This window comes from Alligator sinensis, unplaced genomic scaffold (genome assembly GCF_000455745.1).
Source record: "Alligator sinensis unplaced genomic scaffold, ASM45574v1 scaffold1304_1, whole genome shotgun sequence".
Classification (NCBI taxonomy): Eukaryota; Metazoa; Chordata; order Crocodylia; family Alligatoridae; genus Alligator; species Alligator sinensis.
The window spans coordinates 70,154-83,109 of NW_005842920.1; the positions used below are offsets into that span (position 1 = coordinate 70,154).

Consider the following 12,956-nt stretch of genomic DNA (forward strand, 5'->3'; position numbering starts at 1 on the left):
CTGCCCCTACAGTCTGTCCTCCCCTCTTTCCCATGGGCACCTCTGGTGGTAGCACACTTTCTAGAATGAGATTCTGTGGTTCATCCTAGCAGATTGCTCTGCTCCCTATTCTTAACTTCCTGCCATAGTCATAGGAGGAGCAGTCCCATACAAATGGACTGTAGGTGCACTTAGGACAATGTTCCCTACCTTCAGCTTGCCCTGGGTAAATTGCAGTGGTTTTGCCACTCTTTGTCTGGATTCCTTCTCAGGTCTTCGATTGCTAAGCATGTTAAGACAAAACATCTGACTGCAATGGGCACCTGATAGACCAGCAGCTGATTAATGTGACTTAAACAGCTCCTTCAAGTAGACTTTATCCATTCAGGCAAAGGTATACAACAAACAGGTTTAAACCACAAGTTGGCACATGAGTAGCTTGCTGAGAGCACATCAACAATCTTAAACTTCCCTGACCCCAGCTGTTGTCAACACATCCTGCAGAGCCCTTGCCTTCGTTCCACAGCCGTCTTTGTAAATCAATGCTTCCTCTTTGTAAATCAATGCTTCTCTCTGAGAAGCTGATGTCTACTTCCCCTCCTTTGTAGGCCAAGGGCTTTAACTGCTTTGTGCTTTAACCTTAGTTTCTCTGGCCTTGAAAAAAAACATAGGCTGCTCCCATTTCTTAAACAGAGGGTCAGGATTTCCCAATGACAAGCTTACTCTTCATTTCTGCAGTGTTCTCTCTTTAAATCCCTTATCTCCACCCTGGTTTTGGTTTCCTGTTTGCTCCCCCCTGAAACAGCCTTCTTTAGGTCTATGCAGTCTGTGACAATATCAAGCAGTGACACTAAGGCACATATGTTGATGTGAAATACAGATCTCCCCTGTTCTTCAGTAAAAATTATTAGACTGAAAAGATGTATCTGGTTTGCCATGTGTGAAAAATCCTAACAGGCCTTTTGGGGAGGAAGATGTGGTGACTAGGTAAGAATATGAATCCAGGGCTATGTTAAGAAAAGGTCACAGAGAAATAGGTCACATTGTTCTACGTGGCTGGAAAAAGAGGTGGAAAAAAGAGGTAGCAGGTGCATGAGAAAGATGAGAGGACTTGATAATATAGCAGGGATTGGCACAGGTGAGTAAATCGTGGAAGATGACATCAAGATTTTGAACCTGAGAGAGTGGTAGGAGAGGTGAGATATCAATGGAGATAGATGAGAGGTGAGAAGGATTAAGAGGAAAAGTAATATGTTTATGTTTAGAGCATGAGACTTTTGTATACCAATCACATATACTGTGGGAGATACCAGAGACAGCTGGAAATGTTAAATTGGGCAGGGGGAAAAGAGACATTTGGAGAAGATGTAGCTGACTGGAGAAAAGAGTTAGAAGGAGAGCAAGCCAGGAATTCATTGCAGAAAGAGATGAACCAATTGTATGTAGGCACGTACATCAGGTTTTGCAAGCCTGCCATGCTCTGAATCTAATTAAACTGCATACAAATACTGCACACTTGCACAAAAAAGCCCACCCACAAGCTATCATGTGACAATAAGATAGCATACAATTGATGCATATACTCAATAGCATCCTCAAACAATACTTGGCAAATGTTAAACAGGAGGACACCTGAAGAAAACAGAAGTCAAAATAGCAGCCCTCACTAAATTAAATAAAATCTCAAAATATCAGGCACTGCTGAGCGGGATTCTATAGCAGATTTCATCCTTTAGCCAAAAATGAGAATTTGTTCCACTGATTAGAAGTTGTTTGTTTGCATCAGGGAGGTCAGATTCTGACAGACTCAGACAATAAGCGTGGGATCTCCCTAGTCTCAGGTTCAAAGTCTAATTCAAACAATGTGATATGAGCTATTTTCTTTAGCTGTGGAGACCAGATATATGGGCACTGTCAAGTCAGGGATTAACTTCACCTGTCCTATCTGAGATCTATCATACATATCAAATAGCGAGATAAGATTACATGGTATGAGGTGACAAAACATGGAAAATCAGAGCTCAGACTAACTCTGCTGAGCTGAATTTATCAATTGGATGAGCTGCACTGACTCTCCCAAACATGCTGTCTACAGCAAGGTCAAATCTGGCAAGCATTTCCTTTCTGTAGGTAAGGAAATGCTTTCTTTCCATGCCTGTAGCAGTACAGCTTGAATTTGTGTGGCAGTGACCCAGATCACTTGCAGCAGACTTGATCCACTTGGCTTTCAGTGCTTCAGCATGAAGTGGAGAAGCTGAAATTCAACTCCAGTAGCAGAAATAAGGTGTAGTGAGTATAGCAGCAATGACATTAACACAATGGTATTACATGGAATCTGTGGCATCAGATTACTGCACAAATACAGCCAGTTCCCCGAAGACTGAATATCTTCCAAGGAGTTGCATTCAGGATCAATAATACCAAATATTTTTATTTCATTGGTCTCCAGAAAAAACCCCCCACAATTTGTTCTGACTTCCAAAATGCCTTATTGATTATCTATAGATTTTTAATATTTGAAGTCCATTAAAGCGGTGAGGATGACTCATTAGAAAGATATTAGCAATCTACTTGATGGTGAGAACAATGAGTCTTTTGCCAAACCAATACTTAGTCATTTTGGAAGGTACTGTGATTTAGTACAGTGAATTAAAAGTCAGGGACCCTTGTGTTCTACTGTCAATTTGTTGCATAATGTTAGGTGAGTCATTTACTTTTACTGTAATCTGTCCAATGAGGAATACCCATTTATCAGGTATTTTGTGCAGATTAGAATTTAAAGCACTTCTGAGGTCCTAGGACAAAAAAAGTATAAATTTTAAAGTATTATTTACTAATTAAGAATACTTTCATTTTGGAATAGATCACGTCACTGGCATAGATCACATCCCAGTCTGAAAACTTACTCATAGACATCTCAGTCACCAAGGGGAACTTGTTGTATCACTAGTAATTATGTTGTTAGAACAGACGACTGGTGCCGTTTTGTTGTTAGAATGCATGAATGATGCCTATGAATGAATGAAATGTAAGGTGTTGAGAGAAGTAAAGTTGTTCTGTGGTGTGTTGATGGAATGTGGGCCAGCATGGCTAGCATGTCAGATAGTGATGTATGACGTTACATGCTGAGAACCTAGATCAGATGTGTCTATAGAAATGTGAGTCTATCCTGAATGACCTGAGAAATTTATGGGAGCAGGCAAGGAAAAACTCTCTTCTATTGTGGGACTGCATCCCTCTCCCTGAATTTCTAGGCCTTTGTGTTAAAAAAGTTGTTTATGTAGGAAGGATGGCTCTGATTCATCTTTGAGTTTTGTATCATTGCTGTGTTATTGTAAAATTGGAGAAATGCAGTAGCAAAATCAAGTTCTGTGGGCATGTCTACACAAGATGCGTTAATGTGCCTTAGCCCAATTTACTGCACAGTAAGGGTGTCTGTCTACACCTGCGTGCCCTTACTGCACAGCAAAAATAGCTAATCACGGCTAAATTTGATACTTGTAAATGCAGGTATATACCAATGTTTAGGTTTTTTGTTTCAACCATGTGCAAGTCCTTAGAGTGGAGCTGGGGGTGGGCAGGGGGTAGGGGAAGTGTGGGCAGTGGGACAGGTGGACTGGAGTGGGGAGTGCAGGAGGAGGAGGTCAGCCAGGGTCTCCTGCACCCGGTGCCCTGGACTCTGCTGGCATGTCTTGGGTGTGCAGCTCTCCTGGGGCCTGGGTGGGGTGGGGCCTGCTGGGGCCAGCAGGAGCACAGGGTGCTGGTCATCGCTGCCAGGAGCAGGGCTGGAGCAGTGGGGTGCTGGGCATTGCTGGTAGGGGCAGGGGCAGGGGCTGGAACAGCCATGGCATGGAGGCAGGGGGGGCCAGGGGGTGGGGGCTGGAACAGCCATGGCATGGAGGCAGGGTGGGCAAGGAGGGAGCTGCCATGTGCTGCCCCTGTGCTGGGCAGGGAAGGGCCTGGCCAGGGATCAGAGGGTGGGGCTGTGTTTCCAAGATGGCTGCCAAGTGTTGGCAGCTGGGTCTGGCTTCAACATGCCTGCGAAGTGCTGGCAGCGATGTGGCCAGAGGTTGGAGCTCCCCACAGTGGCCACAGGGGCACATGGCAAGACTGGAGGGACTGGAGGGAAATTTAGTGCCAAGTCCTGTACGTGTAGACACCTGACAAAAATTGCTTATTGCACATTAGCTTAATGCACAGTAAATTAGGTCACAACTAACTGCATGTGTAGACACATCCTGTATGTCTGATTTGTTACAAGGTCCAGTGGCTATGAAGTACCTCCAGAAACAACTCTACTACCACACACTGAAAGGGCCAAATTTCATCATAGTTACACCTTTGCAAACTCAGTAAAGTCATTTTTAGCTATTAAAAAATTGTAAATGTGTGCATGTCAAAGATAGAACTGCATGAATCATTGATTTTTTTTTTCAGTTTGCTAGTTAAATCCAAAATTAGGGAGGGAGAAGCAGTTTAGCTCATACCAAAATAAAGGTGTTTATGTTTTCTTACCAAAAACATGTTGTTTATTTCACATCAAACAAAACATTTCATTTTAGGGATTTTTTCCTTTTAAAATTTAAGTTAATTTTGAAATTAAACATTTTGACTTTTTCAAAATTTTATTTTTTGACTTTAACAAATTGATTACGTTTGACATGAATTCATGACTGGTTTCAGTTTACTCCAGTCTGCCTTTCTAGTAATAAAATATTTAAACAAAATATTTCACCCTGTTCTAGCAATGATACAGTAGCAAGCATCGGATCTTTTATGCACAAAAGAAATCTCCAAAACACAGGTAATGTCACCAGTGGCAGAATAAATGCCATTATGGATAGAAATAGGTGGAGGAGGAGGAGGAAGAGAGAAAAATGAAGGAGGAGGAAGAGAAATAAATCAGTAGTAAATTAGCAATGGAAGCAGAATTTAACCAGACAATCGCCCCCTTAATCAACATTAGAAGCCAGAGATAGTTTAAATGTCTAAGCATTGTTAGGAGGCTACTGCTTGAGAGAGAAGTTATGCCAATGCATCTTGCTTCCCCCTTGAAATTCCCTCCTCCTTCCTAATCAAATGCACATTAAATGCATGTCAATGGTTGCACTTTTGTGTACAATGTTTTTGCACTAAAATAGCCAAGATGTCCAAAACCTGGATTGGCATTCTATAGTGCAATAGCCATTCTTGTGTTAAGGCAGGTCAGTCACTGCTGACGGAAGTTATGACATGAAGGAAGGTGTAAGAGATTGACAGGTCTCATGTTTCTGGGACAATAAAGTGCAAACTCGTGAAATATAGAAAACAGTGGCAACTCACCATGAGAACTGCCTGGCTGTTGCTCTGCCCTCAGTGCCCAGTCCCTCTGCAAGCAGGTAAGCACTGTAATAAATAAATTAGTTTTTTAAATGGGACGTTGCTCAATTCTCAAAAGTTATGGAGTTATGTTTTGTGTCCAGCAAAGGGTGCCTCAAGTCCAACAGGGTTTAGGTCCACTGCTCTAATGAAAGAACCCTGTATGACAAAGGGGATATGAAATACGATCAGCTGTGGTGGACATAAATCTTGTAGAGCTCGGTAGCAGGTATAGCAGACCCTCTCACCTTCCTCACTGTGATGTGGCATCTGGGAAAACAGTAATGGGGAAGTCTTAAAATGGTTGTTTGTACATTTTTCATCAAGTTAAAGTCAGATGAATTAACAATTAAATCAACATAATCTTTATATGGCTTTTCACTGGCTACAAGGAACAATTAAATCCATTCTGATAATGCAGCTCTTCCTCTTCCAAACCCATTCTTCATTTCCATGTGTTACAGTAAGCTGTCCTTTCAGTGAATGTTTGATGAGGAACAATGCTTTTCTGCGGCCTTTTTAAGACAGACAAAAATGAATTGGACCTACACTGGTGATCTACATCAAGCAATTTATCTAAGCATTGTAACATAATCATACATAAAAGTTATGGCAAACCCATGCAGCTTAAACTATGTAGTAATTATCTGAAGCTTATTTATGCATTTGTCTCAGCATGATAGGGATAGATTTCATAGACATTAGGGCTGGAAGCGACCTCGGAAGATCATCAAGTCCAGCCCCCCGCCCAAGGGGCAGGAAGTCAGCTGGGGTCATAAGATCCCAGCAAGATAAGCATCCAAATTTCTCTTGAAGGCATGCAGTGTGGGTGCTTGAACCACCTACGATGGCAGGCGGTGGCTTATATTCAAAGGTGTCTCAACATTTACCTTAACAGGCCTTAACATTTACCTTCAGGAGATTATATCATGGCTGCAGTATTAATTATGGAACTTAGTGTATCTGGGTCTGATCTCACAAGAGAATATATATCCTGAACAGAGTTTGGAGTTGCAATGATTTGGATAGTTAAAGTTACATAAAGCATAAATGCTTATGCTATTGCGCAGTAACTCAGATTACCACTGCACACTAGTGTCTTGTGTAGGTGCAGTCAGAGAGTGCATTAATATCTGTCCTAATCCTGCAGTGAGAATTGGTAATTGAGAATGTGGGCCCTTGCAGAGCCGGCGTTCATTTGGTGGAGAACTGCAGGGATGCTAATGGAACTGAATGCAGGACTGGAGCCTAAGAATCTGCTAGCCATTCTTTCATTGGATAGTCCTTTCCCTTGTCAGTACTCTCTAGTTAAATCAGTGGGAGTACTTATAGTGTAAAGTCCTACTAACTCAATGTAATGTAGCAAAATTTAGCCTTCTAAATAAATAGGGCCTTATAGCCTCCCTTGGAATAATTCACACATCTAACAGGATGTACAGTGAAATGAACATATTAAAATACAGTGGAGAACTGAGTTAATTTTGTGATTATCATGGGTCTAGTGGCAATCCACATTATCCTAAGCACAGCTCAGTTTCAAATGGTCATAGCATGCATCAGTGGTGATGGCTATCTTGATAGCCCCATTTACTTTTATTACTTTAGGACAGACTCTTATGCGTATGTAATGGTTAGAGCAAGCGGCAGAGAATTGGACCTCTGGGTATTTTATCATGTTTACAAACTACTTAGGGCTAGATCCTGCCCCCAGTCTTACACAGCACCTGAAGGGAGAAAGAAAGTAAGAAGTGGCATGACTTTTTCATGCTGACTGACAGAGCTAGCCAGCATGCTGCACTCCTTAAATGGATATAGTGGTCTTCCCTCCCTAGGAACCTTAGGAAAGCTCCAGGAGACATTTTCTAAGGCTAAATAGAGACAGTGTCACTCTGGGCTTCACTTTAGCCAAATTAAAGGTCTCTTAATTTGGGAAAGTACCTACCTTGGGGGAGTGTCATTTGCAAGCACTTTTAGATCCTGATATGGAAGATGTCAAGGATGTACATTATCACGGTTACTATAAAACATACAGGGTGTGTCTACATGTGCTATTAATCTGTACACAGTAAGCCTTCCTCAGGAGCACATTTACATGCGCTTCCTGTTTGGAGCAGATTTGATCCCAATAAGAGCAGCCTGGTATAGGGCTGTTCCCACCCTGCTCTGCTTCCCTGCAGCAGCCAGGTGGACCTCCAGGCTCCCATGGGTGCTAACCCAGGGGCTATCAAGGGGCATGAAGCCAGTCCTAGTGGGCACAGGGCCAGGAGAGCCCCGCCAGCTGCAGTGGCAGCTGTCTCCTGGCCCCATGCACATTGGGCCAGGAGACTGAAGTACTAACTGAGTGCACAGTAACTACATTGACTGCACAGTAGCACTGGAGCACAGGTTTTTTGTGATGGTTACTGCACAGTAGCTTATTAGCATGGTTTTTGACTGGCATGCTACTCCACAGTGTTATTAGGCTACCATGCAGTAAGCCTCTCATGTAGACACACCTACAATGTACCAAGTTACATGTAATGTGAACACCAATGTACATTAACACTTAGCTGTGTAAGAATGTACCTTTTTAAAGGGACTTACTGCATAAAAACCTAGTAAATATTATAGAGGTGAGTTTTTTTTATTTTTCAGGTGAATAATGCATGTTTTAGAACCTTCATGAAAATTCCTTGCTTGCTGCTTCTTCACTTTTAATTACTGTAAGAGAAAAGAAATTACACAGACAGATTAAAATCAAGTGATGCTCTTAACAGATTTTTTTTTTCTTGCTTTGGAAAACCATAGCAGAAAAACAGTAGCTGTATAACTTCAAAGTACCTTACAGCTTGGGATGTCAATTAAAGATAATTAATCTGTTTTTCCTGTTTCTGTAGTTCTGGCTTTCACATAATGCTTGCCCTAAACAATAAAAGTAAAAAATAGATGGCACCTTATTCACACATTAGAACTGTGTGCAAATATACAACACAAGATTTTTTTTTCATATTGCTTTAAAAATCTAATCAATTTTGCTCATAACTCAGTTAAGCATAAAGGTGACTGTGGCAGGCCCTTGGCCTGCCACGTGAGGGGTGGACCGCCCCTAAGCCTACTCACCCACCAAGACCTTCAGGTGTTATCTGTACCTCTGTGATGTTCAGTGGTTCTTCCTAGCTCTGGGACACCTGCTTGGTGCATCTTCTGTGGGGCTCCTCCTCCCCTACACCCTACCCCTTTCCACTCAGGTGTTCTTGTAGGTCACAGGCTGCACCTTGGTGTTGCAGGTGATTGGATGTGCAGTTGGGATGATGCTCCAGTACCATGGTCATTTGCTGTGACCTATTATGCTTGGAGAGAAAATGCTAACTCAAAAAGAAACCAAGTTAACTTAATGTGGCTTAGGCTGAGTAGTGGGCAGGGCAGCATTGCCCCCACACTGCTTCCTCAAACCCTCACTCTCCTTCCTCTATCTGGCCCCCTTTTCCTTGGAGCTTTTCCCTACTGCTTTGTGGCCAGGTGTCCCTGTGGCTTCACGTGTTCCCTCCTGGGCTCATTTGCGGCTGGATGCAGTAGGGTCCCCCAATGGTGCACTTTGAGCATGCAGTCAGGCTGCTGGGAGACTATGGAGTTGCAGTCCATCCCTCAGGTTTACCCCAACCAGGTGCCCTCTGGGCCCACCGGTCCACTTTCTCCTGTCCCCATCCTATATGAGACAATGAAGGCTCCAGCCTGGCACAGGCTGCTTGGTTCTTTGGTTCTGGTGTGGGCTGCCCAGTCCCAGCAAGTGGGTTGGACCCTAGACAGGCCACCAGGGCTATACCTGGCTTACTCCAGACAGTCTTTTTTCTGGGGCCTGGATATCCTATTGGTTCAGCCCCTTCCAGGCTTAGGCAGGCCTAAGCCAGATCCCCTGGCTTACTGGCTGGCAGCAGTGACAGGGTATTCTCGGTGGTGGGGAGCACGTCTGGCTCCATTTCCAGTGCCCAGTGTGTCCTGTCACATTCCTGGCTTCCGGGCCACCTTTTAGTGCATGGACACCATGCCATGATGCAATCAGGACCCAGCTTGTCTGGCCGGGGGCCTGCCACAGTGACCAAGGCACTGAACTCCATAATGTTATGAATATATATACATAGAACAAATAGTGTAACTGGCCAGGTCATTGGCTTGCCCAGTATCATGTAGGATCCCCAAATTTGAGCATGACCTCGGGATAATAGGGTTACTCAGAGCATTTTAAAGTGATGTGCTCATAAATTAAGGCCAAAGGTGTAGAATTGTATCCTTCTTGACATCTTGCTTGCATTATGATAGAGTCTCATAAGTTTGTTTATCTACCTAGACAAAGAAACAATGACACAAGAGGAAACGTTACAGCCTAGAATTCAAGGATGGTGACAAATCCCATAGAATGGTATATGCCCTCAAACCATTAGCTTGTTTTATTTGTGTAGTGGCAAACTATCTCTGTATGTCTAACTTCTGATGCTTTTTCCACTCCTTATGCCAATATTAATGTAAATAAAAACAAATTAAATTATATGATCTAATTTCAGCCCAGAATTAATACTGACATGATAGAAAATTTGTTATTAGGAAAGAACTGAATGATAATTTCTGACTCAAACACCTACATCTATCAGAGAAGTTAGAACGAGATTTAAATTTGAAGTCTGTGGCTCCATTTCATCATTAGGTATGATACCAAAACCAAGAATTCAAAGTGTATCTATCTTGCACTTAGTACTTGATTCTTACATTCCATGCTGTCCTTGTTTCCCATAAATTGTCAGAATCTTAACCAAAACAAAATTAATATGGTGACCTAGTCCTAAATCACTGTCTTTTCTTATGATTTGTTCTGATGTGGATGTCAGCTAGGTTCTTCAGTGAGAGAATAAGGTCCACGTACCTATCATTTGCTGACACTTTAACTTAGGGCTGTCCAACTTCAAAGAGGCTGAGTGCCACATACTGTGTAGGCTGCAGCAACACAGGAACCTTTGCACTGTGGTGTGTAGGCATTTCCCTCCCACTGCTGCAGCCTTGTGTACCCTGGTCCCCACTCACAGCACCCCAGCTGTGGGTTCCCCTGGCACTACATGCTGAACCCTACCATTTAAGAAGAAGGCAGCAGTGGAGGGAGGGAGAGCCCAGAACCTTGACTGTAGCAGCTGGGTGGAAGCTAGGAGGTCACATGTGGATGCCTGGCCACCAGTTAGCCCTGCTTTTAAGATATCTTGATTTAGGGAGATATCACAAATATTTTCTAACGCAACACAGTAGGCAGTGCAAACAATAGGAAAAAAAGGAAAAGTTTTTAATGGAAGAAGATCCTGGAAGGGGATAAATGATGAATTATCCTTAGCCTATGAGTATGGTAAGAGTTTCCACCATCTCCTCACATTCCTTGTGAGTACCAATGCAAATTGCATTCCTGTATCTGTCACTGCATGTTAGCTACATTTACCTGCTAAAAGGATTCACATTTTAATGGTTAATATAGCCATTTCTTGATATGATCACCGGGCATCTAAATTAACACACCACTGAAATTAATGGGCGCAGTTCACGCTTTCAATTCACACTTTCAGAGCTACTCCTTTAAACTTTCTGCTGACTCATGAATTTATATTAGCTTCATATTTAAAAGGCTATTTTTGCAACCACATATGCTGGAAACTTAAAGCCAAATTCTTTGCTAGTATGAATTGGTACAGCTCCATTGACTTCCCCATGTCCTTGATCTAAGCTTGGATTTTGATGTGCAATTTTGCAACCTTGGGTAAACTACACAGAAAATCTGTGGCTGCAGTATTACAGACAGAATACACAGTGCATTGGTTATAGTCTAAAATCTAAAATAACATGTTTAGGGTTTCCACTGAAGTCAATGGTAAAATTTCCAAGCTCTTGAGGCATAATCCTACTGCCCTGAAAAGCAGTGTATTTTGATATATAGTTTTTCATCATGAAAACCTTTATTTTTACATAGTTGCACCCAGGTGAGTGTCTGTCTCCAGGCCTTTATTTTAGGCTCTGGGACCTAGGTATACAGTATTAACTGAACTACGCATTTGATAACTACAGGCAGTAACTTGCAAATGAGAATCACACAGCTGTTGATAAGATTCTGTGAAACAATGAAAGAGACTCGCAAGTAGCTGGGGCCATATGAAGCTACTAGACTTAAAGTAATAGGGGCTGCACACTTAAAGGAAACTTGGAATGCTAAGCAATCAGGCAACACAGATGCTGGGCTGTACTTCAAAGTCAGGAAATAAGGACATGCTTTCACAATGGTAGACTGGGAGTATGGAAAATTACCTACAACCAGGAAAATGTGAAACTACTGTTTTCAAGATTGTATTTGTACCAGTTTAATGGACTGTATCTGGTATATATTAAACCGTACTAACCAAGGTTGCTGTAGTTAAGGATCAGTTGGTTTTTTGATTGTAAACACACATTTTTGAGGGGTCTATTGCTCAGCCATTTAAATTCACACCATGCATGAAGCCTAATATATAAGTAAGCACTATGCAGGGATGCAATCCCCTTCCCCCTCCCAGACTTAACATAAATCAGTTTAGTTGTTTTTAGTTCTAAAAGAACTATAAGCAAAAAAGCAATTTATTGGGAGGAGGGAAGGTTTGAGCACTTAAAACATACACACAGAGGCCATTTTTTTCCTTTTTGGGAAAAGTATAGGGCTCAAATCAGATAGATAGGTTCAGTGAGCTAGAAAAACCACTGTTATACTAACCATGTCCTTCAGCTAATTTTTATAACTATTTCCATCATGGATTACTTTCCCTAAAATAATGCTTCCAAAATATTCTCTATTCTGCCTTGGCATATACCCATTCAACATCTGACTTCAGTTGGAGTAGCACACAAATATCCAAACAAGGGATACAGCCTAATGAGAACATAAAATCCCTAAAATGGCAGTGGCTCTTCACACGTCAAGATTTACATGTTGCACACTACAGGGTTAAACATTAGCTAATGGCTTGTTTACATGTGGAGGGATTCTGGAATCATTTTATAGGAATAGCTTATTCCTGAAAATTCCATGTGTGGACCTTCTTATTCTAAAATAAGAGTGCCTCGGTGCAGTTTAGCTTTAATCCCCGTTCAAAGTAAATTAAACTAAACTGGACAAAGCACTCTTTTTTCTGGAATAAAAGAATGTAATTACTCGGGAATAGGTATTGCCTTTTAAATTTACACCCTACTGTAATCCAATTTTCAGCTGTATATAAAATAGTGTTTAAAAAGAATTATCTCTGTGTAGGTGGAACATTGTCCAGTATTTCATCAAAAGGTTGCAAATGTAATATTTACGAAGGACTGGTTTCATTCTAGTCTGAAGGAGTAAATGGGTCAGAAAGATGTCTGGGGAAAGCTGTGTGTGGGGATGGCTGAAAGTCAGGTGGCTTCTTAGTGTCTCTCGCTCTCATAATAAAAAATATTTTTCTGCTTTTATTTATGATCAGATAAAAAGTCCCTTCATAGTACATTATGATGCTGCTGCTTAAAAAGGGAAATTAAAATTAAAGATATACTTAAATAACACTAAACATACAAAACCAAGGAGTAGATAGTTAATGCTGACTTGCCCTACTTCACCC

The 12,956-nt window shown here is 41.8% G+C and overlaps 1 long non-coding RNA gene across 3 annotated transcripts in view; it reads right to left on the reverse strand.

Moving 5' to 3' along the window:
• The window catches only part of LOC112548096, a 35,009-nt gene extending 25,046 nt beyond the window's left edge, over positions 1-9,963 (reverse strand). For 2 of the 3 annotated variants that reach the window (XR_003091891.1, XR_003091892.1), the window contains exons 1-4: positions 8,466-9,963; positions 8,158-8,238; positions 7,921-8,037; positions 5,302-5,607 (exon numbers count right to left, since the gene is read on the reverse strand). This is a non-coding gene — a long non-coding RNA (uncharacterized LOC112548096). The remainder of the gene's footprint in view (positions 1-5,301; positions 5,608-7,920; positions 8,038-8,157; positions 8,239-8,465) is intronic. The other variant, XR_003091893.1, reaches the window with a different exon arrangement.
• Between the last annotated feature and the right edge of the window lie 2,993 nt (positions 9,964-12,956).